The sequence below is a fragment of the Idiotropiscis lumnitzeri genome, chromosome 3, assembly GCF_059441095.1.
Source record: "Idiotropiscis lumnitzeri isolate Australia: NSW breed Sydney's pygmy pipehorse chromosome 3, RoL_Ilum_1.0, whole genome shotgun sequence".
Lineage (NCBI taxonomy): Eukaryota > Metazoa > Chordata > Actinopteri > Syngnathiformes > Syngnathidae > Idiotropiscis > Idiotropiscis lumnitzeri.
Window position 1 is genome coordinate 30,200,959 of NC_142393.1, and position 27,912 is coordinate 30,228,870.

The window sequence follows — 27,912 nt, forward strand, 5'->3', positions numbered from 1 at the left end:
CAGGTCGTTTCATTATGCAAAATTGATTTGACATTTGAACTTCAATGAAGCTGCTTTATTTTGGGACTTTGATAGGGCGGGAGAGATATTAGAATACAGCGTTCTTAATTATTCATGACGTAATAGCCCCGCCTACAGAATACCGCTTCGGTCAAAAATGTCCAATTTCCCCGCCCCCTCTGTTAAAAAATGTCCAATTTCCCCGCCTCCTTGAAATGTTAATCCTTCCCTACAGAATACAGTTTCTGTCAAAAATGTCCAATTTCCTTTCCTGCTTGATGTGTTAATCCCACCCTACAGAATACCGCTTCTGTCAAAAAATGATGTGTTCCCCATGTACATCTGTCCCCAAGCCCCCTCCCAAACTGTGCTTATGTCATCAATATTTTTATATTTGAAGTATAGTGGTATATAAAGCAGCTAATTAAATAAGTGAAATATATATCATCTAATTAAATTATTTATATATATATATATATATATATATATATAACCTAATTAAATAAGTGAAATAATATGAGTTGAAAAGAGTTGGCGTTGTTTTTACCTTTCAATAAGGTGTTGACCAGGTATATGATTATTCGGTTGATAAAAGCCCCCCGTTTTCTTTTTGCAAACATGCCTAGACATGTCCCCTTTGACATAAGTCTAAGCATGGGCAATGTGCATGCTTGGGGTGTTGTCTGTGCAAGTCCTGGCGAATTGCATAGACACCCCCCAAGCCTGTCACATCCTACATCTGACAAGAGCCTTAAGGTGTTTGAAAAGATTGTGAGTGGCAGGCAAGTCTGGACATCCTACCCCTTACTTACCCCTGCTGTATCCTCATACAACACTGTCGAACCATCATATTCAGGGTGCAGCCGTCCCGTTTCCCCGACACCGCCGTCGATCCCTCCGATGATCCCCACCTTGTCGGCAGAATCTTCACAAACCGAGGAGGTCCAACTGCCCAGTTGGTCCGACCAGGCTGAATCTCCACAAATCGAGGAGGTACGAGTACCTAGTTGGTCCGAACAAGAGTTCTCAAACAGTGTGATTGAGCCCTCTAAGGTTCAGACCCTCAACGACCCAGACCCAGGACCTGCACCTATTTCAGAGGATGATGTACAACATATGTCATGGGATGATCCTCCTAAGGGATGGGCTGATATGGATCTCGTAATAGTTGTTAAAGCGGCGATTCTTTACATGGTCAGACCTTTTTTGATAAAGTATCACAAAAAACTGTGTTGTTTGCATAGCTATACAGACCTAGGACGTAATTATTATGTAAGACAGCAATATGATCGCATCATGCCAATCCTTTGTGGTAAAACGTTTTTACCTTGTATTCACTACTTGTTGGATTTGTGTTCTGTAAAAACGGATAAAGAAACTGTCAAACGAGTTGCAGAGATCTTAATGGTGGAGTTAGCACTCGTACAGAACTTACCGGACCTAAGCTATTTGCCGCTCTTCAGTCGGAGGTATGGGGAAAATCCTGGACCACCAAAAGTTCACAATAATCAACAGAAATATGTTCAACTGTATTTCATTACAATGTAGTTTTGGTCGATGATACTGCATTGGAACTTGTCGCTGCAGTTTTTATGTCGACCTCTTGGGGTCAGTCTTTGGCCAGCCGGCCAAGTTGATGGAAGCTGACCCCTCCCTGTCTCGGGTTTGGCAAATGCCAAACTAACTGCGTTGATTGCAGCTTGAATGCGCAACCAGTGTCTGCTGAAGTCCTCTAGGTGATGAAGAGTGTCCCTTATCAGGAGTCTGTTGATCAATTTAAAGTCTGGCAAGTCCTTGCCAAATCACTTTGTAGGGACCCCATATTGATCTGCTTTATATTGTCACGCTCTCAGACATTGATCAGTGGTCCACATGTGGCATATACGCTACACACTTGACTTCCCGTGGTATCTGAATGTTATGCAATTATTAGGCTCACTTCAATAGTTCTTGATTTAGGAAATACATTTGCGAAGTGTTTGATCTTCCAAATTCTTGCAAACAACACTGATGACAAATGATGCACGTTCCACTCAGTGACAATGATCGATAAAGCTCCGACCACCCAACTGGATGATGTTGAACCTGATCGCCTTACCAATCAATGTCAGCAGAGACCTTATTCTATGACCATCCTGAGCTAAAGGAGTTGGTCATCCCCGGTTAAAAATTTGAGAAAAGTATAGTCAGGACTATAATTTATCCAAAAGATAACATTTTTTGGACAGCTAAAAGCTACCATTTTGTTTAGCAACCATGAGCTGGTTCTTTTAGATGAGCTGAGACGTCTGAGCAAAAGTAGGTCCTCTGAGCAAAAGTGGTCGTCTTCCAGATGACTACTAGTCGTCCCAGATTGCAGAAATAAGACTATACTTTCAGGGATCATTTCTATAGGTCTCGACTTGAGAAATGTGCTTCTAAAGTGTTTGGTCTCGCAAGCTACGATGATGAAGCAAGATATTCCTTTCCGAGCATGAATCTGGCACTAATCTATGGTTAGTCATATGTTTTATGCCATTGATGATTGTTCACTGCTTTCCAGCAGAGCAGTGTTGGGAGGAATATGTTCAGAGTAGTTCTCAGTGGTTAAATCAAGAGAAAGACTCTATTTACGTTGATTAGTTTTTTAAGAAGTCACCTGGCCATTTGTGATTGTTGGGTGCAGAACCCTTACCTGGCTGGTTTTGAGCAGAAGACAGACTCTTCCCTCAACTGGTTCTCAGTTCATTTGCTGTGCTAATGTTGAAGTTAATTAGCAGGATATTTCACCTGAGGTAAAAACGGAAGCACATGTTTGACAGCACCCTTGCATGGAAAAAAGATCAGAAAATAAAAGAACACATGAAAGTGAGAGTGGCCCACATAAAATCAATCGAAATTAATTTCATTGAATTTGATGTTTGATTCAGCTTTTAACCAATAGTAACATAATAGATTAAAAACTCTAAATTATTTTAAAACGTAACCAATCATCATATAAACGCAAAAGTAATTTCACGTTGAAAATGACAAACTATCATCATCTGACTGAAACCCAAATACCAACCTCACCATACAGGGATTCCGCCCTCTGCTGGGGACATGTGGTACCACACATTTTACTCATTTCTAGGAGGACGTCTTTTCACCACAACTTTTTGAACCCAGCGCTCTAGAGAGAACCAACATAAAATTCCCAATTTACAGGGCCCCGAACACGCTTTACAAGCTTTCGTGGCTCTGCAACCCTCCGTTGAGCCAGTGTGGACGTCAAATAAACGTTTCAATCACTTCCGTCAAATCGTTCATATCTCTCCCCTCGCTACATCGACCATTGGCTGATAGGGCTCGCCCTTTTACCCACAATCCTCTGCGCAGAAAATGGATCAAATGAAGGTATCCGCCACAAAGACCTACACACTAGTATTCGTTTATACTGTCCATTTGTAATGAGAGTGAAGACCATTGAAGTATAGCAAAAAAAATATCCATCAATGGTTATCACTCGTGTTTGAAAGATAAAGGTGACACGTTTGACTCTGGGACCGTTTGTTAAAGGGGTTTAGCGGGCAATGGGTTAGCCCGTTTCAGTAGTTAAGTCCTAGTACACTCTTGTTTCTTCTCAAATCGAATAAATCTTTCGCCTTTTACTAAAGATTTCCGTGGGGAGGAACAGCAAGAGTTAATCTAAATTTTTTGATGCTCTGCGAAAGCAGAGCCTTCTAACAGTGTTGAATATTAATGTGACTAGGCGTCTTCGTCCATTTATAAGTTGGCTGACGACTTAGTGGAAGTCAAGATTGTCACAATGGTTGCTGCACCGCTTTTGATTATCTATGTGGCTAAACGTCAGGCAAAATTAATTTGGGGTGTTTGTGAAACCAAAGATCTAGGCATTGGAAAGTTGTTGCAACTAAGTTGTGAAAACATAGTTACAGATATATTCATATTTCAAATGACGGATTTAGGAGAAACATCTATCACAGCTCTTATTTAAAAGGACATAGACCTAAAGAATTTCTGTGTAAAAGAAGAGTTATGCCGGTTGGTTTGTGGTAAAAAAAAAAAGGTGTAACAATGGTTACTGATGATCATCTTTTTAATTCTGAAACAAAAACACATGATACAAATTATTTAAATAGAGTTGAAATGATAAACAACAGGTCGTTTCATTATGCAAAATTGATTTGACATTTGAACTTCAATGAAGCTGCTTTATTTTGGGACTTTGATAGGGCGGGAGAGATATTAGAATACAGCGTTCTTAATTATTCATGACGTAATAGCCCCGCCTACAGAATACCGCTTCGGTCAAAAATGTCCAATTTCCCCGCCCCCTCTGTTAAAAAATGTCCAATTTCCCCGCCTCCTTGAAATGTTAATCCTTCCCTACAGAATACAGTTTCTGTCAAAAATGTCCAATTTCCTTTCCTGCTTGATGTGTTAATCCCACCCTACAGAATACCGCTTCTGTCAAAAAATGATGTGTTCCCCATGTACATCTGTCCCCAAGCCCCCTCCCAAACTGTGCTTATGTCATCAATATTTTTATATTTGAAGTATAGTGGTATATAAAGCAGCTAATTAAATAAGTGAAATATATATCATCTAATTAAATTATTTATATATATATATATATATATATATAACCTAATTAAATAAGTGAAATAATATGAGTTGAAAAGAGTTGGCGTTGTTTTTACCTTTCAATAAGGTGTTGACCAGGTATATGATTATTCGGTTGATAAAAGCCCCCCGTTTTCTTTTTGCAAACATGCCTAGACATGTCCCCTTTGACATAAGTCTAAGCATGGGCAATGTGCATGCTTGGGGTGTTGTCTGTGCAAGTCCTGGCGAATTGCATAGACACCCCCCAAGCCTGTCACATCCTACATCTGACAAGAGCCTTAAGGTGTTTGAAAAGATTGTGAGTGGCAGGCAAGTCTGGACATCCTACCCCTTACTTACCCCTGCTGTATCCTCATACAACACTGTCGAACCATCATATTCAGGGTGCAGCCGTCCCGTTTCCCCGACACCGCCGTCGATCCCTCCGATGATCCCCACCTTGTCGGCAGAATCTTCACAAACCGAGGAGGTCCAACTGCCCAGTTGGTCCGACCAGGCTGAATCTCCACAAATCGAGGAGGTACGAGTACCTAGTTGGTCCGAACAAGAGTTCTCAAACAGTGTGATTGAGCCCTCTAAGGTTCAGACCCTCAACGACCCAGACCCAGGACCTGCACCTATTTCAGAGGATGATGTACAACATATGTCATGGGATGATCCTCCTAAGGGATGGGCTGATATGGATCTCGTAATAGTTGTTAAAGCGGCGATTCTTTACATGGTCAGACCTTTTTTGATAAAGTATCACAAAAAACTGTGTTGTTTGCATAGCTATACAGACCTAGGACGTAATTATTATGTAAGACAGCAATATGATCGCATCATGCCAATCCTTTGTGGTAAAACGTTTTTACCTTGTATTCACTACTTGTTGGATTTGTGTTCTGTAAAAACGGATAAAGAAACTGTCAAACGAGTTGCAGAGATCTTAATGGTGGAGTTAGCACTCGTACAGAACTTACCGGACCTAAGCTATTTGCCGCTCTTCAGTCGGAGGTATGGGGAAAATCCTGGACCACCAAAAGTTCACAATAATCAACAGAAATATGTTCAACTGTAATTCATTACAATGTAGTTTTGGTCGATGATACTGCATTGGAACTTGTCGCTGCAGTTTTTATGTCGACCTCTTGGGGTCAGTCTTTGGCCAGCCGGCCAAGTTGATGGAAGCTGACCCCTCCCTGTCACGGGTTTGGCAAATGCCAAACTAACTGCGTTGATTGCAGCTTGAATGCGCAACCAGTGTCTGCTGAAGTCCTCTAGGTGATGAAGAGTGTCCCTTATCAGGAGTCTGTTGATCAATTTAAAGTCTGGCAAGTCCTTGCCAAATCACTTTGTAGGGACCCCATATTGATCTGCTTTATATTGTCACGCTCTCAGACATTGATCAGTGGTCCACATGTGGCATATACGCTACACACTTGACTTCCCGTGGTATCTGAATGTTATGCAATTATTAGGCTCACTTCAATAGTTCTTGATTTAGGAAATACATTTGTGAAGTGTTTGATCTTCCAAATTCTTGCAAACAACACTGATGACAAATGATGCACGTTCCACTCAGTGACAATGATCGATAAAGCTCCGACCACCCAACTGGATGATGTTGAACCTGATCGCCTTACCAATCAATGTCAGCAGAGACCTTATTCTATGACCATCCTGAGCTAAAGGAGTTGGTCATCCCCGGTTAAAAATTTGAGAAAAGTATAGTCAGGACTATAATTTATCCAAAAGATAACATTTTTTGGACAGCTAAAAGCTACCATTTTGTTTAGCAACCATGAGCTGGTTCTTTTAGATGAGCTGAGACGTCTGAGCAAAAGTAGGTCCTCTGAGCAAAAGTGGTCGTCTTCCAGATGACTACTAGTCGTCCCAGATTGCAGAAATAAGACTATACTTTCAGGGATCATTTCTATAGGTCTCGACTTGAGAAATGTGCTTCTAAAGTGTTTGGTCTCGCAAGCTACGATGATGAAGCAAGATATTCCTTTCCGAGCATGAATCTGGCACTATTCAATGGTTAGTCATATGTTTTATGCCATTGATGATTGTTCACTGCTTTCCAGCAGAGCAGTGTTGGGAGGAATATGTTCAGAGTAGTTCTCAGTGGTTAAATCAAGAGAAAGACTCTATTTACGTTGATTAGTTTTTTAAGAAGTCACCTGGCCATTTGTGATTGTTGGGTGCAGAACCCTTACCTGGCTGGTTTTGAGCAGAAGACAGACTCTTCCCTCAACTGGTTCTCAGTTCATTTGCTGTGCTAATGTTGAAGTTAATGAGCAGGATATTTCACCTGAGGTAAAAACGGAAGCACATGTTTGACAGCACCCTTGCATGGAAAAAAGATCAGAAAATAAAAGAACACATGAAAGTGAGAGTGGCCCACATAAAATCAATCGAAATTAATTTCATTGAATTTGCTGTTTGATTTGATTCAGCTTTTAACCAATAGTAACATAATAGATTAAAAACTCTAAATTATTTTAAAACGTAACCAATCATCATATAAACGCAAAAGTAATTTCACGTTGAAAATGACAAACTATCATCATCTGACTGAAACCCAAATACCAACCTCACCATACAGGGATTCCGCCCTCTGCTGGGGACATGTGGTACCACACATTTTACTCATTTCTAGGAGGACGTCTTTTCACCACAACTTTTTGAACCCAGCGGTCTAGAGAGAACCAACATAAAATTCCCAATTTACAGGGCCCCGAACACGCTTTACAAGCTTTCGTGGCTCTGCAACCCTCCGTTGAGCCAGTGTGGACGTCAAATAAACGTTTCGATCACTTCCGTCAAATCGTTCATATCTCTCCCCTCGCTACATCGACCATTGGCTGATAGGGCTCGCCCTTTTACCCACAATCCTCTGCGCAGAAAATGGATCAAATGAAGGTATCCGCCACAAAGACCTACACACTAGTATTCGTTTATACTGTCCATTTGTAATGAGAGTGAAGACCATTGAAGTATAGCAAAAAAAATATCCATCAATGGTTATCACTCGTGTTTGAAAGATAAAGGTGACACGTTTGACTCTGGGACCGTTTGTTAAAGGGGTTTAGCGGGCAATGGGTTAGCCCGTTTCAGTAGTTAAGTCCTAGTACACTCTTGTTTCTTCTCAAATCGAATAAATCTTTCGCCTTTTACTAAAGATTTCCGTGGGGTGGAACAGCAAGAGTTAATCTAAATTTTTTGATGCTCTGCGAAAGCAGAGCCTTCTAACAGTGTTGAATATAAATGTGACTAGGCGTCTTCGTCCATTTATAAGTTGGCTGACGACTTAGTGGAAGTCAAGATTGTCACAATGGTTGCTTCACCGCTTTTGATTATCTATGTGGCTAAACGTCAGGCAAAATTAATTCGGGGTGTTTGTGAAACCAAAGATCTAGGCATTGGAAAGTTGTTGCAACTAAGTTGTGAAAACATAGTTACAGATATATTCATATTTCAAATGACGGATTTAGGAGAAACATCTATCACAGCTCTTATTTAAAAGGACATAGACCTAAAGAATTTCTGTGTAAAAGAAGAGTTATGCCGGTTGGTTTGTGGTAAAAAAAAAAAGGTGTAACAATGGTTACTGATGATCATCTTTTTAATTCTGAAACAAACACATGATACAAATTATTTAAATAGAGTTGAAATGATAAACAACAGGTCGTTTCATTATGCAAAATTGATTTGACATTTGAACTTCAATGAAGCTGCTTTATTTTGGGACTTTGATAGGGCGGGAGAGATATTAGAATACAGCGTTCTTAATTATTCATGACGTAATAGCCCCGCCTACAGAATACCGCTTCGGTCAAAAATGTCCAATTTCCCCGCCCCCTCTGTTAAAAAATGTCCAATTTCCCCGCCTCCTTGAAATGTTAATCCTTCCCTACAGAATACAGTTTCTGTCAAAAATGTCCAATTTCCTTTCCTGCTTGATGTGTTAATCCCACCCTACAGAATACCGCTTCTGTCAAAAAATGATGTGTTCCCCATGTACATCTGTCCCCAAGCCCCCTCCCAAACTGTGCTTATGTCATCAATATTTTTATATTTGAAGTATAGTGGTATATAAAGCAGCTAATTAAATGAGTGAAATATATATCATCTAATTAAATTATTTATATATATATATATATAACCTAATTAAATAAGTGAAATAATATGAGTTGAAAAGAGTTGGCGTTGTTTTTACCTGTCAATAAGGTGTTGACCAGGTATATGATTATTCGGTTGATAAAAGCCCCCCGTTTTCTTTTTGCAAACATGCCTAGACATGTCCCCTTTGACATAAGTCTAAGCATGGCAATGTGCATGCTTGGGGTGTTGTCTGTGCAAGTCCTGGCGAATTGCATAGACACCCCCCAAGCCTGTCACATCCTACATCTGACAAGAGCCTTAAGGTGTTTGAAAAGATTGTGAGTGGCAGGCAAGTCTGGACATCCTACCCCTTACTTACCCCTGCTGTATCCTCATACAACACTGTCGAACCATCATATTCAGGGTGCAGCCGTCCCGTTTCCCCGACACCGCCGTCGATCCCTCCGATGATCCCCACCTTGTCGGCAGAATCTTCACAAACCGAGGAGGTCCAACTGCCCAGTTGGTCCGACCAGGCTGAATCTCCACAAATCGAGGAGGTACGAGTACCTAGTTGGTCCGAACAAGAGTTCTCAAACAGTGTGATTGAGCCCTCTAAGGTTCAGACCCTCAACGACCCAGACCCAGGACCTGCACCTATTTCAGAGGATGATGTACAACATATGTCATGGGATGATCCTCCTAAGGGATGGGCTGATATGGATCTCGTAATAGTTGTTAAAGCGGCGATTCTTTACATGGTCAGACCTTTTTTGATAAAGTATCACAAAAAACTGTGTTGTTTGCATAGCTATACAGACCTAGGACGTAATTATTATGTAAGACAGCAATATGATCGCATCATGCCAATCCTTTGTGGTAAAACGTTTTTACCTTGTATTCACTACTTGTTGGATTTGTGTTCTGTAAAAACGGATAAAGAAACTGTCAAACGAGTTGCAGAGATCTTAATGGTGGAGTTAGCACTCGTACAGAACTTACCGGACCTAAGCTATTTGCCGCTCTTCAGTCGGAGGTATGGGGAAAATCCTGGACCACCAAAAGTTCACAATAATCAACAGAAATATGTTCAACTGTATTTCATTACAATGTAGTTTTGGTCGATGATACTGCATTGGAACTTGTCGCTGCAGTTTTTATGTCGACCTCTTGGGGTCAGTCTTTGGCCAGCCGGCCAAGTTGATGGAAGCTGACCCCTCCCTGTCACGGGTTTGGCAAATGCCAAACTAACTGCGTTGATTGCAGCTTGAATGCGCAACCAGTGTCTGCTGAAGTCCTCTAGGTGATGAAGAGTGTCCCTTATCAGGAGTCTGTTGATCAATTTAAAGTCTGGCAAGTCCTTGCCAAATCACTTTGTAGGGACCCCATATTGATCTGCTTTATATTGTCACGCTCTCAGACATTGATCAGTGGTCCACATGTGGCATATACGCTACACACTTGACTTCCCGTGGTATCTGAATGTTATGCAATTATTAGGCTCACTTCAATAGTTCTTGATTTAGGAAATACATTTGCGAAGTGTTTGATCTTCCAAATTCTTGCAAACAACACTGATGACAAATGATGCACGTTCCACTCAGTGACAATGATCGATAAAGCTCCGACCACCCAACTGGATGATGTTGAACCTGATCGCCTTACCAATCAATGTCAGCAGAGACCTTATTCTATGACCATCCTGAGCTAAAGGAGTTGGTCATCCCCGGTTAAAAATTTGAGAAAAGTATAGTCAGGACTATAATTTATCCAAAAGATAACATTTTTTGGACAGCTAAAAGCTACCATTTTGTTTAGCAACCATGAGCTGGTTCTTTTAGATGAGCTGAGACGTCTGAGCAAAAGTAGGTCCTCTGAGCAAAAGTGGTCGTCTTCCAGATGACTACTAGTCGTCCCAGATTGCAGAAATAAGACTATACTTTCAGGGATCATTTCTATAGGTCTCGACTTGAGAAATGTGCTTCTAAAGTGTTTGGTCTCGCAAGCTACGATGATGAAGCAAGATATTCCTTTCCGAGCATGAATCTGGCACTAATCAATGGTTAGTCATATGTTTTATGCCATTGATGATTGTTCACTGCTTTCCAGCAGAGCAGTGTTGGGAGGAATATGTTCAGAGTAGTTCTCAGTGGTTAAATCAAGAGAAAGACTCTATTTACGTTGATTAGTTTTTTAAGAAGTCACCTGGCCATTTGTGATTGTTGGGTGCAGAACCCTTACCTGGCTGGTTTTGAGCAGAAGACAGACTCTTCCCTCAACTGGTTCTCAGTTCATTTGCTGTGCTAATGTTGAAGTTAATGAGCAGGATATTTCACCTGAGGTAAAAACGGAAGCACATGTTTGACAGCACCCTTGCATGGAAAAAAGATCAGAAAATAAAAGAACACATGAAAGTGAGAGTGGCCCACATAAAATCAATCGAAATTAATTTCATTGAATTTGATGTTTGATTCAGCTTTTAACCAATAGTAACATAATAGATTAAAAACTCTAAATTATTTTAAAACGTAACCAATCATCATATAAACGCAAAAGTAATTTCACGTTGAAAATGACAAACTATCATCATCTGACTGAAACCCAAATACCAACCTCACCATACAGGGATTCCGCCCTCTGCTGGGGACATGTGGTACCACACATTTTACTCATTTCTAGGAGGACGTCTTTTCACCACAACTTTTTGAACCCAGCGCTCTAGAGAGAACCAACATAAAATTCCCAATTTACAGGGCCCCGAACACGCTTTACAAGCTTTCGTGGCTCTGCAACCCTCCGTTGAGCCAGTGTGGACGTCAAATAAACGTTTCAATCACTTCCGTCAAATCGTTCATATCTCTCCCCTCGCTACATCGACCATTGGCTGATAGGGCTCGCCCTTTTACCCACAATCCTCTGCGCAGAAAATGGATCAAATGAAGGTATCCGCCACAAAGACCTACACACTAGTATTCGTTTATACTGTCCATTTGTAATGAGAGTGAAGACCATTGAAGTATAGCAAAAAAAATATCCATCAATGGTTATCACTCGTGTTTGAAAGATAAAGGTGACACGTTTGACTCTGGGACCGTTTGTTAAAGGGGTTTAGCGGGCAATGGGTTAGCCCGTTTCAGTAGTTAAGTCCTAGTACACTCTTGTTTCTTCTCAAATCGAATAAATCTTTCGCCTTTTACTAAAGATTTCCGTGGGGAGGAACAGCAAGAGTTAATCTAAATTTTTTGATGCTCTGCGAAAGCAGAGCCTTCTAACAGTGTTGAATATTAATGTGACTAGGCGTCTTCGTCCATTTATAAGTTGGCTGACGACTTAGTGGAAGTCAAGATTGTCACAATGGTTGCTGCACCGCTTTTGATTATCTATGTGGCTAAACGTCAGGCAAAATTAATTTGGGGTGTTTGTGAAACCAAAGATCTAGGCATTGGAAAGTTGTTGCAACTAAGTTGTGAAAACATAGTTACAGATATATTCATATTTCAAATGACGGATTTAGGAGAAACATCTATCACAGCTCTTATTTAAAAGGACATAGACCTAAAGAATTTCTGTGTAAAAGAAGAGTTATGCCGGTTGGTTTGTGGTAAAAAAAAAAAGGTGTAACAATGGTTACTGATGATCATCTTTTTAATTCTGAAACAAAAACACATGATACAAATTATTTAAATAGAGTTGAAATGATAAACAACAGGTCGTTTCATTATGCAAAATTGATTTGACATTTGAACTTCAATGAAGCTGCTTTATTTTGGGACTTTGATAGGGCGGGAGAGATATTAGAATACAGCGTTCTTAATTATTCATGACGTAATAGCCCCGCCTACAGAATACCGCTTCGGTCAAAAATGTCCAATTTCCCCGCCCCCTCTGTTAAAAAATGTCCAATTTCCCCGCCTCCTTGAAATGTTAATCCTTCCCTACAGAATACAGTTTCTGTCAAAAATGTCCAATTTCCTTTCCTGCTTGATGTGTTAATCCCACCCTACAGAATACCGCTTCTGTCAAAAAATGATGTGTTCCCCATGTACATCTGTCCCCAAGCCCCCTCCCAAACTGTGCTTATGTCATCAATATTTTTATATTTGAAGTATAGTGGTATATAAAGCAGCTAATTAAATAAGTGAAATATATATCATCTAATTAAATTATTTATATATATATATATATATATATATAACCTAATTAAATAAGTGAAATAATATGAGTTGAAAAGAGTTGGCGTTGTTTTTACCTTTCAATAAGGTGTTGACCAGGTATATGATTATTCGGTTGATAAAAGCCCCCCGTTTTCTTTTTGCAAACATGCCTAGACATGTCCCCTTTGACATAAGTCTAAGCATGGGCAATGTGCATGCTTGGGGTGTTGTCTGTGCAAGTCCTGGCGAATTGCATAGACACCCCCCAAGCCTGTCACATCCTACATCTGACAAGAGCCTTAAGGTGTTTGAAAAGATTGTGAGTGGCAGGCAAGTCTGGACATCCTACCCCTTACTTACCCCTGCTGTATCCTCATACAACACTGTCGAACCATCATATTCAGGGTGCAGCCGTCCCGTTTCCCCGACACCGCCGTCGATCCCTCCGATGATCCCCACCTTGTCGGCAGAATCTTCACAAACCGAGGAGGTCCAACTGCCCAGTTGGTCCGACCAGGCTGAATCTCCACAAATCGAGGAGGTACGAGTACCTAGTTGGTCCGAACAAGAGTTCTCAAACAGTGTGATTGAGCCCTCTAAGGTTCAGACCCTCAACGACCCAGACCCAGGACCTGCACCTATTTCAGAGGATGATGTACAACATATGTCATGGGATGATCCTCCTAAGGGATGGGCTGATATGGATCTCGTAATAGTTGTTAAAGCGGCGATTCTTTACATGGTCAGACCTTTTTTGATAAAGTATCACAAAAAACTGTGTTGTTTGCATAGCTATACAGACCTAGGACGTAATTATTATGTAAGACAGCAATATGATCGCATCATGCCAATCCTTTGTGGTAAAACGTTTTTACCTTGTATTCACTACTTGTTGGATTTGTGTTCTGTAAAAACGGATAAAGAAACTGTCAAACGAGTTGCAGAGATCTTAATGGTGGAGTTAGCACTCGTACAGAACTTACCGGACCTAAGCTATTTGCCGCTCTTCAGTCGGAGGTATGGGGAAAATCCTGGACCACCAAAAGTTCACAATAATCAACAGAAATATGTTCAACTGTAATTCATTACAATGTAGTTTTGGTCGATGATACTGCATTGGAACTTGTCGCTGCAGTTTTTATGTCGACCTCTTGGGGTCAGTCTTTGGCCAGCCGGCCAAGTTGATGGAAGCTGACCCCTCCCTGTCACGGGTTTGGCAAATGCCAAACTAACTGCGTTGATTGCAGCTTGAATGCGCAACCAGTGTCTGCTGAAGTCCTCTAGGTGATGAAGAGTGTCCCTTATCAGGAGTCTGTTGATCAATTTAAAGTCTGGCAAGTCCTTGCCAAATCACTTTGTAGGGACCCCATATTGATCTGCTTTATATTGTCACGCTCTCAGACATTGATCAGTGGTCCACATGTGGCATATACGCTACACACTTGACTTCCCGTGGTATCTGAATGTTATGCAATTATTAGGCTCACTTCAATAGTTCTTGATTTAGGAAATACATTTGTGAAGTGTTTGATCTTCCAAATTCTTGCAAACAACACTGATGACAAATGATGCACGTTCCACTCAGTGACAATGATCGATAAAGCTCCGACCACCCAACTGGATGATGTTGAACCTGATCGCCTTACCAATCAATGTCAGCAGAGACCTTATTCTATGACCATCCTGAGCTAAAGGAGTTGGTCATCCCCGGTTAAAAATTTGAGAAAAGTATAGTCAGGACTATAATTTATCCAAAAGATAACATTTTTTGGACAGCTAAAAGCTACCATTTTGTTTAGCAACCATGAGCTGGTTCTTTTAGATGAGCTGAGACGTCTGAGCAAAAGTAGGTCCTCTGAGCAAAAGTGGTCGTCTTCCAGATGACTACTAGTCGTCCCAGATTGCAGAAATAAGACTATACTTTCAGGGATCATTTCTATAGGTCTCGACTTGAGAAATGTGCTTCTAAAGTGTTTGGTCTCGCAAGCTACGATGATGAAGCAAGATATTCCTTTCCGAGCATGAATCTGGCACTATTCAATGGTTATTCATATGTTTTATGCCATTGATGATTGTTCACTGCTTTCCAGCAGAGCAGTGTTGGGAGGAATATGTTCAGAGTAGTTCTCAGTGGTTAAATCAAGAGAAAGACTCTATTTACGTTGATTAGTTTTTTAAGAAGTCACCTGGCCATTTGTGATTGTTGGGTGCAGAACCCTTACCTGGCTGGTTTTGAGCAGAAGACAGACTCTTCCCTCAACTGGTTCTCAGTTCATTTGCTGTGCTAATGTTGAAGTTAATGAGCAGGATATTTCACCTGAGGTAAAAACGGAAGCACATGTTTGACAGCACCCTTGCATGGAAAAAAGATCAGAAAATAAAAGAACACATGAAAGTGAGAGTGGCCCACATAAAATCAATCGAAATTAATTTCATTGAATTTGCTGTTTGATTTGATTCAGCTTTTAACCAATAGTAACATAATAGATTAAAAACTCTAAATTATTTTAAAACGTAACCAATCATCATATAAACGCAAAAGTAATTTCACGTTGAAAATGACAAACTATCATCATCTGACTGAAACCCAAATACCAACCTCACCATACAGGGATTCCGCCCTCTGCTGGGGACATGTGGTACCACACATTTTACTCATTTCTAGGAGGACGTCTTTTCACCACAACTTTTTGAACCCAGCGGTCTAGAGAGAACCAACATAAAATTCCCAATTTACAGGGCCCCGAACACGCTTTACAAGCTTTCGTGGCTCTGCAACCCTCCGTTGAGCCAGTGTGGACGTCAAATAAACGTTTCGATCACTTCCGTCAAATCGTTCATATCTCTCCCCTCGCTACATCGACCATTGGCTGATAGGGCTCGCCCTTTTACCCACAATCCTCTGCGCAGAAAATGGATCAAATGAAGGTATCCGCCACAAAGACCTACACACTAGTATTCGTTTATACTGTCCATTTGTAATGAGAGTGAAGACCATTGAAGTATAGCAAAAAAAATATCCATCAATGGTTATCACTCGTGTTTGAAAGATAAAGGTGACACGTTTGACTCTGGGACCGTTTGTTAAAGGGGTTTAGCGGGCAATGGGTTAGCCCGTTTCAGTAGTTAAGTCCTAGTACACTCTTGTTTCTTCTCAAATCGAATAAATCTTTCGCCTTTTACTAAAGATTTCCGTGGGGTGGAACAGCAAGAGTTAATCTAAATTTTTTGATGCTCTGCGAAAGCAGAGCCTTCTAACAGTGTTGAATATAAATGTGACTAGGCGTCTTCGTCCATTTATAAGTTGGCTGACGACTTAGTGGAAGTCAAGATTGTCACAATGGTTGCTTCACCGCTTTTGATTATCTATGTGGCTAAACGTCAGGCAAAATTAATTCGGGGTGTTTGTGAAACCAAAGATCTAGGCATTGGAAAGTTGTTGCAACTAAGTTGTGAAAACATAGTTACAGATATATTCATATTTCAAATGACGGATTTAGGAGAAACATCTATCACAGCTCTTATTTAAAAGGACATAGACCTAAAGAATTTCTGTGTAAAAGAAGAGTTATGCCGGTTGGTTTGTGGTAAAAAAAAAAAGGTGTAACAATGGTTACTGATGATCATCTTTTTAATTCTGAAACAAACACATGATACAAATTATTTAAATAGAGTTGAAATGATAAACAACAGGTCGTTTCATTATGCAAAATTGATTTGACATTTGAACTTCAATGAAGCTGCTTTATTTTGGGACTTTGATAGGGCGGGAGAGATATTAGAATACAGCGTTCTTAATTATTCATGACGTAATAGCCCCGCCTACAGAATACCGCTTCGGTCAAAAATGTCCAATTTCCCCGCCCCCTCTGTTAAAAAATGTCCAATTTCCCCGCCTCCTTGAAATGTTAATCCTTCCCTACAGAATACAGTTTCTGTCAAAAATGTCCAATTTCCTTTCCTGCTTGATGTGTTAATCCCACCCTACAGAATACCGCTTCTGTCAAAAAATGATGTGTTCCCCATGTACATCTGTCCCCAAGCCCCCTCCCAAACTGTGCTTATGTCATCAATATTTTTATATTTGAAGTATAGTGGTATATAAAGCAGCTAATTAAATGAGTGAAATATATATCATCTAATTAAATTATTTATATATATATATATATAACCTAATTAAATAAGTGAAATAATATGAGTTGAAAAGAGTTGGCGTTGTTTTTACCTGTCAATAAGGTGTTGACCAGGTATATGATTATTCGGTTGATAAAAGCCCCCCGTTTTCTTTTTGCAAACATGCCTAGACATGTCCCCTTTGACATAAGTCTAAGCATGGCAATGTGCATGCTTGGGGTGTTGTCTGTGCAAGTCCTGGCGAATTGCATAGACACCCCCCAAGCCTGTCACATCCTACATCTGACAAGAGCCTTAAGGTGTTTGAAAAGATTGTGAGTGGCAGGCAAGTCTGGACATCCTACCCCTTACTTACCCCTGCTGTATCCTCATACAACACTGTCGAACCATCATATTCAGGGTGCAGCCGTCCCGTTTCCCCGACACCGCCGTCGATCCCTCCGATGATCCCCACCTTGTCGGCAGAATCTTCACAAACCGAGGAGGTCCAACTGCCCAGTTGGTCCGACCAGGCTGAATCTCCACAAATCGAGGAGGTACGAGTACCTAGTTGGTCCGAACAAGAGTTCTCAAACAGTGTGATTGAGCCCTCTAAGGTTCAGACCCTCAACGACCCAGACCCAGGACCTGCACCTATTTCAGAGGATGATGTACAACATATGTCATGGGATGATCCTCCTAAGGGATGGGCTGATATGGATCTCGTAATAGTTGTTAAAGCGGCGATTCTTTACATGGTCAGACCTTTTTTGATAAAGTATCACAAAAAACTGTGTTGTTTGCATAGCTATACAGACCTAGGACGTAATTATTATGTAAGACAGCAATATGATCGCATCATGCCAATCCTTTGTGGTAAAACGTTTTTACCTTGTATTCACTACTTGTTGGATTTGTGTTCTGTAAAAACGGATAAAGAAACTGTCAAACGAGTTGCAGAGATCTTAATGGTGGAGTTAGCACTCGTACAGAACTTACCGGACCTAAGCTATTTGCCGCTCTTCAGTCGGAGGTATGGGGAAAATCCTGGACCACCAAAAGTTCACAATAATCAACAGAAATATGTTCAACTGTATTTCATTACAATGTAGTTTTGGTCGATGATACTGCATTGGAACTTGTCGCTGCAGTTTTTATGTCGACCTCTTGGGGTCAGTCTTTGGCCAGCCGGCCAAGTTGATGGAAGCTGACCCCTCCCTGTCACGGGTTTGGCAAATGCCAAACTAACTGCGTTGATTGCAGCTTGAATGCGCAACCAGTGTCTGCTGAAGTCCTCTAGGTGATGAAGAGTGTCCCTTATCAGGAGTCTGTTGATCAATTTAAAGTCTGGCAAGTCCTTGCCAAATCACTTTGTAGGGACCCCATATTGATCTGCTTTATATTGTCACGCTCTCAGACATTGATCAGTGGTCCACATGTGGCATATACGCTACACACTTGACTTCCCGTGGTATCTGAATGTTATGCAATTATTAGGCTCACTTCAATAGTTCTTGATTTAGGAAATACATTTGCGAAGTGTTTGATCTTCCAAATTCTTGCAAACAACACTGATGACAAATGATGCACGTTCCACTCAGTGACAATGATCGATAAAGCTCCGACCACCCAACTGGATGATGTTGAACCTGATCGCCTTACCAATCAATGTCAGCAGAGACCTTATTCTATGACCATCCTGAGCTAAAGGAGTTGGTCATCCCCGGTTAAAAATTTGAGAAAAGTATAGTCAGGACTATAATTTATCCAAAAGATAACATTTTTTGGACAGCTAAAAGCTACCATTTTGTTTAGCAACCATGAGCTGGTTCTTTTAGATGAGCTGAGACGTCTGAGCAAAAGTAGGTCCTCTGAGCAAAAGTGGTCGTCTTCCAGATGACTACTAGTCGTCCCAGATTGCAGAAATAAGACTATACTTTCAGGGATCATTTCTATAGGTCTCGACTTGAGAAATGTGCTTCTAAAGTGTTTGGTCTCGCAAGCTACGATGATGAAGCAAGATATTCCTTTCCGAGCATGAATCTGGCACTAATCAATGGTTAGTCATATGTTTTATGCCATTGATGATTGTTCACTGCTTTCCAGCAGAGCAGTGTTGGGAGGAATATGTTCAGAGTAGTTCTCAGTGGTTAAATCAAGAGAAAGACTCTATTTACGTTGATTAGTTTTTTAAGAAGTCACCTGGCCATTTGTGATTGTTGGGTGCAGAACCCTTACCTGGCTGGTTTTGAGCAGAAGACAGACTCTTCCCTCAACTGGTTCTCAGTTCATTTGCTGTGCTAATGTTGAAGTTAATGAGCAGGATATTTCACCTGAGGTAAAAACGGAAGCACATGTTTGACAGCACCCTTGCATGGAAAAAAGATCAGAAAATAAAAGAACACATGAAAGTGAGAGTGGCCCACATAAAATCAATCGAAATTAATTTCATTGAATTTGATGTTTGATTCAGCTTTTAACCAATAGTAACATAATAGATTAAAAACTCTAAATTATTTTAAAACGTAACCAATCATCATATAAACGCAAAAGTAATTTCACGTTGAAAATGACAAACTATCATCATCTGACTGAAACCCAAATACCAACCTCACCATACAGGGATTCCGCCCTCTGCTGGGGACATGTGGTACCACACATTTTACTCATTTCTAGGAGGACGTCTTTTCACCACAACTTTTTGAACCCAGCGCTCTAGAGAGAACCAACATAAAATTCCCAATTTACAGGGCCCCGAACACGCTTTACAAGCTTTCGTGGCTCTGCAACCCTCCGTTGAGCCAGTGTGGACGTCAAATAAACGTTTCAATCACTTCCGTCAAATCGTTCATATCTCTCCCCTCGCTACATCGACCATTGGCTGATAGGGCTCGCCCTTTTACCCACAATCCTCTGCGCAGAAAATGGATCAAATGAAGGTATCCGCCACAAAGACCTACACACTAGTATTCGTTTATACTGTCCATTTGTAATGAGAGTGAAGACCATTGAAGTATAGCAAAAAAAATATCCATCAATGGTTATCACTCGTGTTTGAAAGATAAAGGTGACACGTTTGACTCTGGGACCGTTTGTTAAAGGGGTTTAGCGGGCAATGGGTTAGCCCGTTTCAGTAGTTAAGTCCTAGTACACTCTTGTTTCTTCTCAAATCGAATAAATCTTTCGCCTTTTACTAAAGATTTCCGTGGGGAGGAACAGCAAGAGTTAATCTAAATTTTTTGATGCTCTGCGAAAGCAGAGCCTTCTAACAGTGTTGAATATTAATGTGACTAGGCGTCTTCGTCCATTTATAAGTTGGCTGACGACTTAGTGGAAGTCAAGATTGTCACAATGGTTGCTGCACCGCTTTTGATTATCTATGTGGCTAAACGTCAGGCAAAATTAATTCGGGGTGTTTGTGAAACCAAAGATCTAGGCATTGGAAAGTTGTTGCAACTAAGTTGTGAAAACATAGTTACAGATATATTCATATTTCAAATGACGGATTTAGGAGAAACATCTATCACAGCTCTTATTTAAAAGGACATAGACCTAAAGAATTTCTGTGTAAAAGAAGAGTTATGCCGGTTGGTTTGTGGTAAAAAAAAAAAGGTGTAACAATGGTTACTGATGATCATCTTTTTAATTCTGAAACAAAAACACATGATACAAATTATTTAAATAGAGTTGAAATGATAAACAACAGGTCGTTTCATTATGCAAAATTGATTTGACATTTGAACTTCAATGAAGCTGCTTTATTTTGGGACTTTGATAGGGCGGGAGAGATATTAGAATACAGCGTTCTTAATTATTCATGACGTAATAGCCCCGCCTACAGAATACCGCTTCGGTCAAAAATGTCCAATTTCCCCGCCCCCTCTGTTAAAAAATGTCCAATTTCCCCGCCTCCTTGAAATGTTAATCCTTCCCTACAGAATACAGTTTCTGTCAAAAATGTCCAATTTCCTTTCCTGCTTGATGTGTTAATCCCACCCTACAGAATACCGCTTCTGTCAAAAAATGATGTGTTCCCCATGTACATCTGTCCCCAAGCCCCCTCCCAAACTGTGCTTATGTCATCAATATTTTTATATTTGAAGTATAGTGGTATATAAAGCAGCTAATTAAATAAGTGAAATATATATCATCTAATTAAATTATTTATATATATATATATATATATATATAACCTAATTAAATAAGTGAAATAATATGAGTTGAAAAGAGTTGGCGTTGTTTTTACCTTTCAATAAGGTGTTGACCAGGTATATGATTATTCGGTTGATAAAAGCCCCCCGTTTTCTTTTTGCAAACATGCCTAGACATGTCCCCTTTGACATAAGTCTAAGCATGGGCAATGTGCATGCTTGGGGTGTTGTCTGTGCAAGTCCTGGCGAATTGCATAGACACCCCCCAAGCCTGTCACATCCTACATCTGACAAGAGCCTTAAGGTGTTTGAAAAGATTGTGAGTGGCAGGCAAGTCTGGACATCCTACCCCTTACTTACCCCTGCTGTATCCTCATACAACACTGTCGAACCATCATATTCAGGGTGCAGCCGTCCCGTTTCCCCGACACCGCCGTCGATCCCTCCGATGATCCCCACCTTGTCGGCAGAATCTTCACAAACCGAGGAGGTCCAACTGCCCAGTTGGTCCGACCAGGCTGAATCTCCACAAATCGAGGAGGTACGAGTACCTAGTTGGTCCGAACAAGAGTTCTCAAACAGTGTGATTGAGCCCTCTAAGGTTCAGACCCTCAACGACCCAGACCCAGGACCTGCACCTATTTCAGAGGATGATGTACAACATATGTCATGGGATGATCCTCCTAAGGGATGGGCTGATATGGATCTCGTAATAGTTGTTAAAGCGGCGATTCTTTACATGGTCAGACCTTTTTTGATAAAGTATCACAAAAAACTGTGTTGTTTGCATAGCTATACAGACCTAGGACGTAATTATTATGTAAGACAGCAATATGATCGCATCATGCCAATCCTTTGTGGTAAAACGTTTTTACCTTGTATTCACTACTTGTTGGATTTGTGTTCTGTAAAAACGGATAAAGAAACTGTCAAACGAGTTGCAGAGATCTTAATGGTGGAGTTAGCACTCGTACAGAACTTACCGGACCTAAGCTATTTGCCGCTCTTCAGTCGGAGGTATGGGGAAAATCCTGGACCACCAAAAGTTCACAATAATCAACAGAAATATGTTCAACTGTAATTCATTACAATGTAGTTTTGGTCGATGATACTGCATTGGAACTTGTCGCTGCAGTTTTTATGTCGACCTCTTGGGGTCAGTCTTTGGCCAGCCGGCCAAGTTGATGGAAGCTGACCCCTCCCTGTCACGGGTTTGGCAAATGCCAAACTAACTGCGTTGATTGCAGCTTGAATGCGCAACCAGTGTCTGCTGAAGTCCTCTAGGTGATGAAGAGTGTCCCTTATCAGGAGTCTGTTGATCAATTTAAAGTCTGGCAAGTCCTTGCCAAATCACTTTGTAGGGACCCCATATTGATCTGCTTTATATTGTCACGCTCTCAGACATTGATCAGTGGTCCACATGTGGCATATACGCTACACACTTGACTTCCCGTGGTATCTGAATGTTATGCAATTATTAGGCTCACTTCAATAGTTCTTGATTTAGGAAATACATTTGTGAAGTGTTTGATCTTCCAAATTCTTGCAAACAACACTGATGACAAATGATGCACGTTCCACTCAGTGACAATGATCGATAAAGCTCCGACCACCCAACTGGATGATGTTGAACCTGATCGCCTTACCAATCAATGTCAGCAGAGACCTTATTCTATGACCATCCTGAGCTAAAGGAGTTGGTCATCCCCGGTTAAAAATTTGAGAAAAGTATAGTCAGGACTATAATTTATCCAAAAGATAACATTTTTTGGACAGCTAAAAGCTACCATTTTGTTTAGCAACCATGAGCTGGTTCTTTTAGATGAGCTGAGACGTCTGAGCAAAAGTAGGTCCTCTGAGCAAAAGTGGTCGTCTTCCAGATGACTACTAGTCGTCCCAGATTGCAGAAATAAGACTATACTTTCAGGGATCATTTCTATAGGTCTCGACTTGAGAAATGTGCTTCTAAAGTGTTTGGTCTCGCAAGCTACGATGATGAAGCAAGATATTCCTTTCCGAGCATGAATCTGGCACTATTCAATGGTTAGTCATATGTTTTATGCCATTGATGATTGTTCACTGCTTTCCAGCAGAGCAGTGTTGGGAGGAATATGTTCAGAGTAGTTCTCAGTGGTTAAATCAAGAGAAAGACTCTATTTACGTTGATTAGTTTTTTAAGAAGTCACCTGGCCATTTGTTGGGTGCAGAACCCTTACCTGGCTGGTTTTGATCAGAAGACAGACTCTTCCCTCAACTGGTTCTCAGTTCATTTGCTGTGCTAATGTTGAAGTTAATGAGCAGGATATTTCACCTGAGGTAAAAACGGAAGCACATGTTTGACAGCACCCTTGCATGGAAAAAAGATCAGAAAATAAAAGAACACATGAAAGTGAGAGTGGCCCACATAAAATCAATCGAAATTAATTTCATTGAATTTGATGTTTGATTTGATTCAGCTTTTAACCAATAGTAACATAATAGATTAAAAACTCTAAATTATTTTAAAACGTAACCAATCATCATATAAACGCAAAAGTAATTTCACGTTGAAAATGACAAACTATCATCATCTGACTGAAACCCAAATACCAACCTCACCATACAGGGATTCCGCCCTCTGCTGGGGACATGTGGTACCACACATTTTACTCATTTCTAGGAGGACGTCTTTTCACCACAACTTTTTGAACCCAGCGGTCTAGAGAGAACCAACATAAAATTCCCAATTTACAGGGCCCCGAACACGCTTTACAAGCTTTCGTGGCTCTGCAACCCTCCGTTGAGCCAGTGTGGACGTCAAATAAACGTTTCGATCACTTCCGTCAAATCGTTCATATCTCTCCCCTCGCTACATCGACCATTGGCTGATAGGGCTCGCCCTTTTACCCACAATCCTCTGCGCAGAAAATGGATCAAATGAAGGTATCCGCCACAAAGACCTACACACTAGTATTCGTTTATACTGTCCATTTGTAATGAGAGTGAAGACCATTGAAGTATAGCAAAAAAAATATCCATCAATGGTTATCACTCGTGTTTGAAAGATAAAGGTGACACGTTTGACTCTGGGACCGTTTGTTAAAGGGGTTTAGCGGGCAATGGGTTAGCCCGTTTCAGTAGTTAAGTCCTAGTACACTCTTGTTTCTTCTCAAATCGAATAAATCTTTCGCCTTTTACTAAAGATTTCCGTGGGGAGGAACAGCAAGAGTTAATCTAAATTTTTTGATGCTCTGCGAAAGCAGAGCCTTCTAACAGTGTTGAATATAAATGTGACTAGGCGTCTTCGTCCATTTATAAGTTGGCTGACGACTTAGTGGAAGTCAAGATTGTCACAATGGTTGCTGCACCGCTTTTGATTATCTATGTGGCTAAACGTCAGGCAAAATTAATTCGGGGTGTTTGTGAAACCAAAGATCTAGGCATTGGAAAGTTGTTGCAACTAAGTTGTGAAAACATAGTTACAGATATATTCATATTTCAAATGACGGATTTAGGAGAAACATCTATCACAGCTCTTATTTAAAAGGACATAGACCTAAAGAATTTCTGTGTAAAAGAAGAGTTATGCCGGTTGGTTTGTGGTAAAAAAAAAAAGGTGTAACAATGGTTACTGATGATCATCTTTTTAATTCTGAAACAAAAACACATGATACAAATTATTTAAATAGAGTTGAAATGATAAACAACAGGTCGTTTCATTATGCAAAATTGATTTGACATTTGAACTTCAATGAAGCTGCTTTATTTTGGGACTTTGATAGGGCGGGAGAGATATTAGAATACAGCGTTCTTAATTATTCATGACGTCATAGCCCCGCCTACAGAATACCGCTTCGGTCAAAAATGTCCAATTTCCCCGCCCCCTCTGTTAAAAAATGTCCAATTTCCCCGCCTCCTTGAAATGTTAATCCTTCCCTACAGAATACAGTTTCTGTCAAAAATGTCCAATTTCCTTTCCTGCTTGATGTGTTAATCCCACCCTACAGAATACCGCTTCTGTCAAAAAATGATGTGTTCCCCATGTACATCTGTCCCCAAGCCCCCTCCCAAACTGTGCTTATGTCATCAATATTTTTATATTTGCAGTATAGTGGGATATAAAGCAGCTAATTAAATGAGTGAAATATATATCATCTAATTAAATTATTTATATATATATATATATAACCTAATTAAATAAGTGAAATAATATGAGTTGAAAAGAGTTGGCGTTGTTTTTACCTTTCAATAAGGTGTTGACCAGGTATATGATTATTCGGTTGATAAAAGCCCCCCGTTTTCTTTTTGCAAACATGCCTAGACATGTCCCCTTTGACATAAGTCTAAGCATGGCAATGTGCATGCTTGGGGTGTTGTCTGTGCAAGTCCTGGCGAATTGCATAGACACCCCCCAAGCCTGTCACATCCTACATCTGACAAGAGCCTTAAGGTGTTTGAAAAGATTGTGAGTGGCAGGCAAGTCTGGACATCCTACCCCTTACTTACCCCTGCTGTATCCTCATACAACACTGTCGAACCATCATATTCAGGGTGGAGCCGTCCCGTTTCCCCGACACCGCCGTCGATCCCTCCGATGATCCCCACCTTGTCGGCAGAATCTTCACAAACCGAGGAGGTCCAACTGCCCAGTTGGTCCGACCAGGCTGAATCTCCACAAATCGAGGAGGTACGAGTACCTAGTTGGTCCGAACAAGAGTTCTCAAACAGTGTGATTGAGCCCTCTAAGGTTCAGACCCTCAACGACCCAGATCCAGGACCTGCACCTATTTCAGAGGATGATGTACAACATATGTCATGGGATGATCCTCCTAAGGGATGGGCTGATATGGATCTCGTAATAGTTGTTAAAGCGGCGATTCTTTACATGGTCAGACCTTTTTTGATAAAGTATCACAAAAAACTGTGTTGTTTGCATAGCTATACAGACCTAGGACGTAATTATTATGTAAGACAGCAATATGATCGCATCATGCCAATCCTTTGTGGTAAAACGTTTTTACCTTGTATTCACTACTTGTTGGATTTGTGTTCTGTAAAAACGGATAAAGAAACTGTCAAACGAGTTGCAGAGATCTTAATGGTGGAGTTAGCACTCGTACAGAACTTACCGGACCTAAGCTATTTGCCGCTCTTCAGTCGGAGGTATGGGGAAAATCCTGGACCACGAAAAGTTCACAATAATCAACAGAAATATGTTCAACTGTATTTCATTACAATGTAGTTTTGGTCGATGATACTGCATTGGAACTTGTCGCTGCAGTTTTTATGTCGACCTCTTGGGGTCAGTCTTTGGCCAGCCGGCCAAGTTGATGGAAGCTGACCCCTCCCTGTCACGGGTTTGGCAAATGCCAAACTAACTGCGTTGATTGCAGCTTGAATGCGCAACCAGTGTCTGCTGAAGTCCTCTAGGTGATGAAGAGTGTCCCTTATCAGGAGTCTGTTGATCAATTTAAAGTCTGGCAAGTCCTTGCCAAATCACTTTGTAGGGACCCCATATTGATCTGCTTTATATTGTCACGCTCTCAGACATTGATCAGTGGTCCACATGTGGCATATACGCTACACACTTGACTTCCCGTGGTATCTGAATGTTATGCAATTATTAGGCTCACTTCAATAGTTCTTGATTTAGGAAATACATTTGCGAAGTGTTTGATCTTCCAAATTCTTGCAAACAACACTGATGACAAATGATGCACGTTCCACTCAGTGACAATGATCGATAAAGCTCCGACCACCCAACTGGATGATGTTGAACCTGATCGCCTTACCAATCAATGTCAGCAGAGACCTTATTATATGACCATCCTGAGCTAAAGGAGTTGGTCATCCCCGGTTAAAAATTTGAGAAAAGTATTGTCAGGACTATAATTTATCCAAAAGATAACATTTTTTGGACAGCTAAAAGCTACCATTTTGTTTAGCAACCATGAGCTGGTTCTTTTAGATGAGCTGAGACGTCTGAGCAAAAGTAGGTCCTCTGAGCAAAAGTGGTCGTCTTCCAGATGACTACTAGTCGTCCCAGATTGCAGAAATAAGACTATACTTTCAGGGATCATTTCTATAGGTCTCGACTTGAGAAATGTGCTTCTAAAGTGTTTGGTCTCGCAAGCTACGATGATGAAGCAAGATATTCCTTTCCGAGCATGAATCTGGCACTAATCAATGGTTAGTCATATGTTTTATGCCATTGATGATTGTTCACTGCTTTCCAGCAGAGCAGTGTTGGGAGGAATATGTTCAGAGTAGTTCTCAGTGGTTAAATCAAGAGAAAGACTCTATTTACGTTGATTAGTTTTTTAAGAAGTCACCTGGCCATTTGTGATTGTTGGGTGCAGAACCCTTACCTGGCTGGTTTTGAGCAGAAGACAGACTCTTCCCTCAACTGGTTCTCAGTTCATTTGCTGTGCTAATGTTGAAGTTAATGAGCAGGATATTTCACCTGAGGTAAAAACGGAAGCACATGTTTGACAGCACCCTTGCATGGAAAAAAGATCAGAAAATAAAAGAACACATGAAAGTGAGAGTGGCCCACATAAAATCAATCGAAATTAATTTCATTGAATTTGATGTTTGATTTGATTCAGCTTTTAACCAATAGTAACATAATAGATTAAAAACTCTAAATTATTTTAAAACGTAACCAATCATCATATAAACGCAAAAGTAATTTCACGTTGAAAATGACAAACTATCATCATCTGACTGAAACCCAAATACCAACCTCACCATACAGGGATTCCGCCCTCTGCTGGGGACATGTGGTACCACACATTTTACTCATTTCTAGGAGGACG

At 40.7% G+C, this 27,912-nt stretch overlaps 13 non-coding genes across 13 annotated transcripts; all 13 read left to right on the forward strand.

The window, feature by feature from the left end:
• Positions 1-2,363: 2,363 nt before the first annotated feature.
• Positions 2,364-2,577, forward strand: LOC148340781 (small nucleolar RNA U3). The gene has a single exon (XR_015842635.1). It is a non-coding gene; the product is annotated as a small nucleolar RNA U3 (small nucleolar RNA).
• Positions 2,578-3,585: 1,008 nt separating this feature from the next.
• Positions 3,586-3,699, forward strand: LOC148340782 (U5 spliceosomal RNA). Its single transcript, XR_015842682.1, has one exon. It is a non-coding gene; the product is annotated as a U5 spliceosomal RNA (small nuclear RNA).
• Positions 3,700-6,498: 2,799 nt separating this feature from the next.
• LOC148340783 (small nucleolar RNA U3) lies at positions 6,499-6,712 on the forward strand. Its single transcript, XR_015842671.1, has one exon. It is a non-coding gene; the product is annotated as a small nucleolar RNA U3 (small nucleolar RNA).
• Positions 6,713-7,725: 1,013 nt separating this feature from the next.
• Positions 7,726-7,839, forward strand: LOC148340784 (U5 spliceosomal RNA). Its single transcript, XR_015842742.1, has one exon. It is a non-coding gene; the product is annotated as a U5 spliceosomal RNA (small nuclear RNA).
• A 2,788-nt stretch (positions 7,840-10,627) lies between these two features.
• On the forward strand, positions 10,628-10,841 carry LOC148340785 (small nucleolar RNA U3). The gene has a single exon (XR_015842638.1). It is a non-coding gene; the product is annotated as a small nucleolar RNA U3 (small nucleolar RNA).
• A 1,008-nt stretch (positions 10,842-11,849) lies between these two features.
• LOC148340786 (U5 spliceosomal RNA) lies at positions 11,850-11,963 on the forward strand. The gene has a single exon (XR_015842683.1). It is a non-coding gene; the product is annotated as a U5 spliceosomal RNA (small nuclear RNA).
• A 2,799-nt stretch (positions 11,964-14,762) lies between these two features.
• LOC148340787 (small nucleolar RNA U3) lies at positions 14,763-14,976 on the forward strand. The gene has a single exon (XR_015842668.1). It is a non-coding gene; the product is annotated as a small nucleolar RNA U3 (small nucleolar RNA).
• A 1,013-nt stretch (positions 14,977-15,989) lies between these two features.
• On the forward strand, positions 15,990-16,103 carry LOC148340788 (U5 spliceosomal RNA). The gene has a single exon (XR_015842743.1). It is a non-coding gene; the product is annotated as a U5 spliceosomal RNA (small nuclear RNA).
• Positions 16,104-18,891: 2,788 nt separating this feature from the next.
• On the forward strand, positions 18,892-19,105 carry LOC148340789 (small nucleolar RNA U3). Its single transcript, XR_015842639.1, has one exon. It is a non-coding gene; the product is annotated as a small nucleolar RNA U3 (small nucleolar RNA).
• Positions 19,106-20,113: 1,008 nt separating this feature from the next.
• LOC148340790 (U5 spliceosomal RNA) lies at positions 20,114-20,227 on the forward strand. Its single transcript, XR_015842685.1, has one exon. It is a non-coding gene; the product is annotated as a U5 spliceosomal RNA (small nuclear RNA).
• Positions 20,228-23,026: 2,799 nt separating this feature from the next.
• On the forward strand, positions 23,027-23,240 carry LOC148340791 (small nucleolar RNA U3). The gene has a single exon (XR_015842672.1). It is a non-coding gene; the product is annotated as a small nucleolar RNA U3 (small nucleolar RNA).
• A 1,007-nt stretch (positions 23,241-24,247) lies between these two features.
• LOC148340792 (U5 spliceosomal RNA) lies at positions 24,248-24,361 on the forward strand. The gene has a single exon (XR_015842696.1). It is a non-coding gene; the product is annotated as a U5 spliceosomal RNA (small nuclear RNA).
• Positions 24,362-27,151: 2,790 nt separating this feature from the next.
• On the forward strand, positions 27,152-27,365 carry LOC148340793 (small nucleolar RNA U3). Its single transcript, XR_015842640.1, has one exon. It is a non-coding gene; the product is annotated as a small nucleolar RNA U3 (small nucleolar RNA).
• Positions 27,366-27,912: the final 547 nt, after the last annotated feature.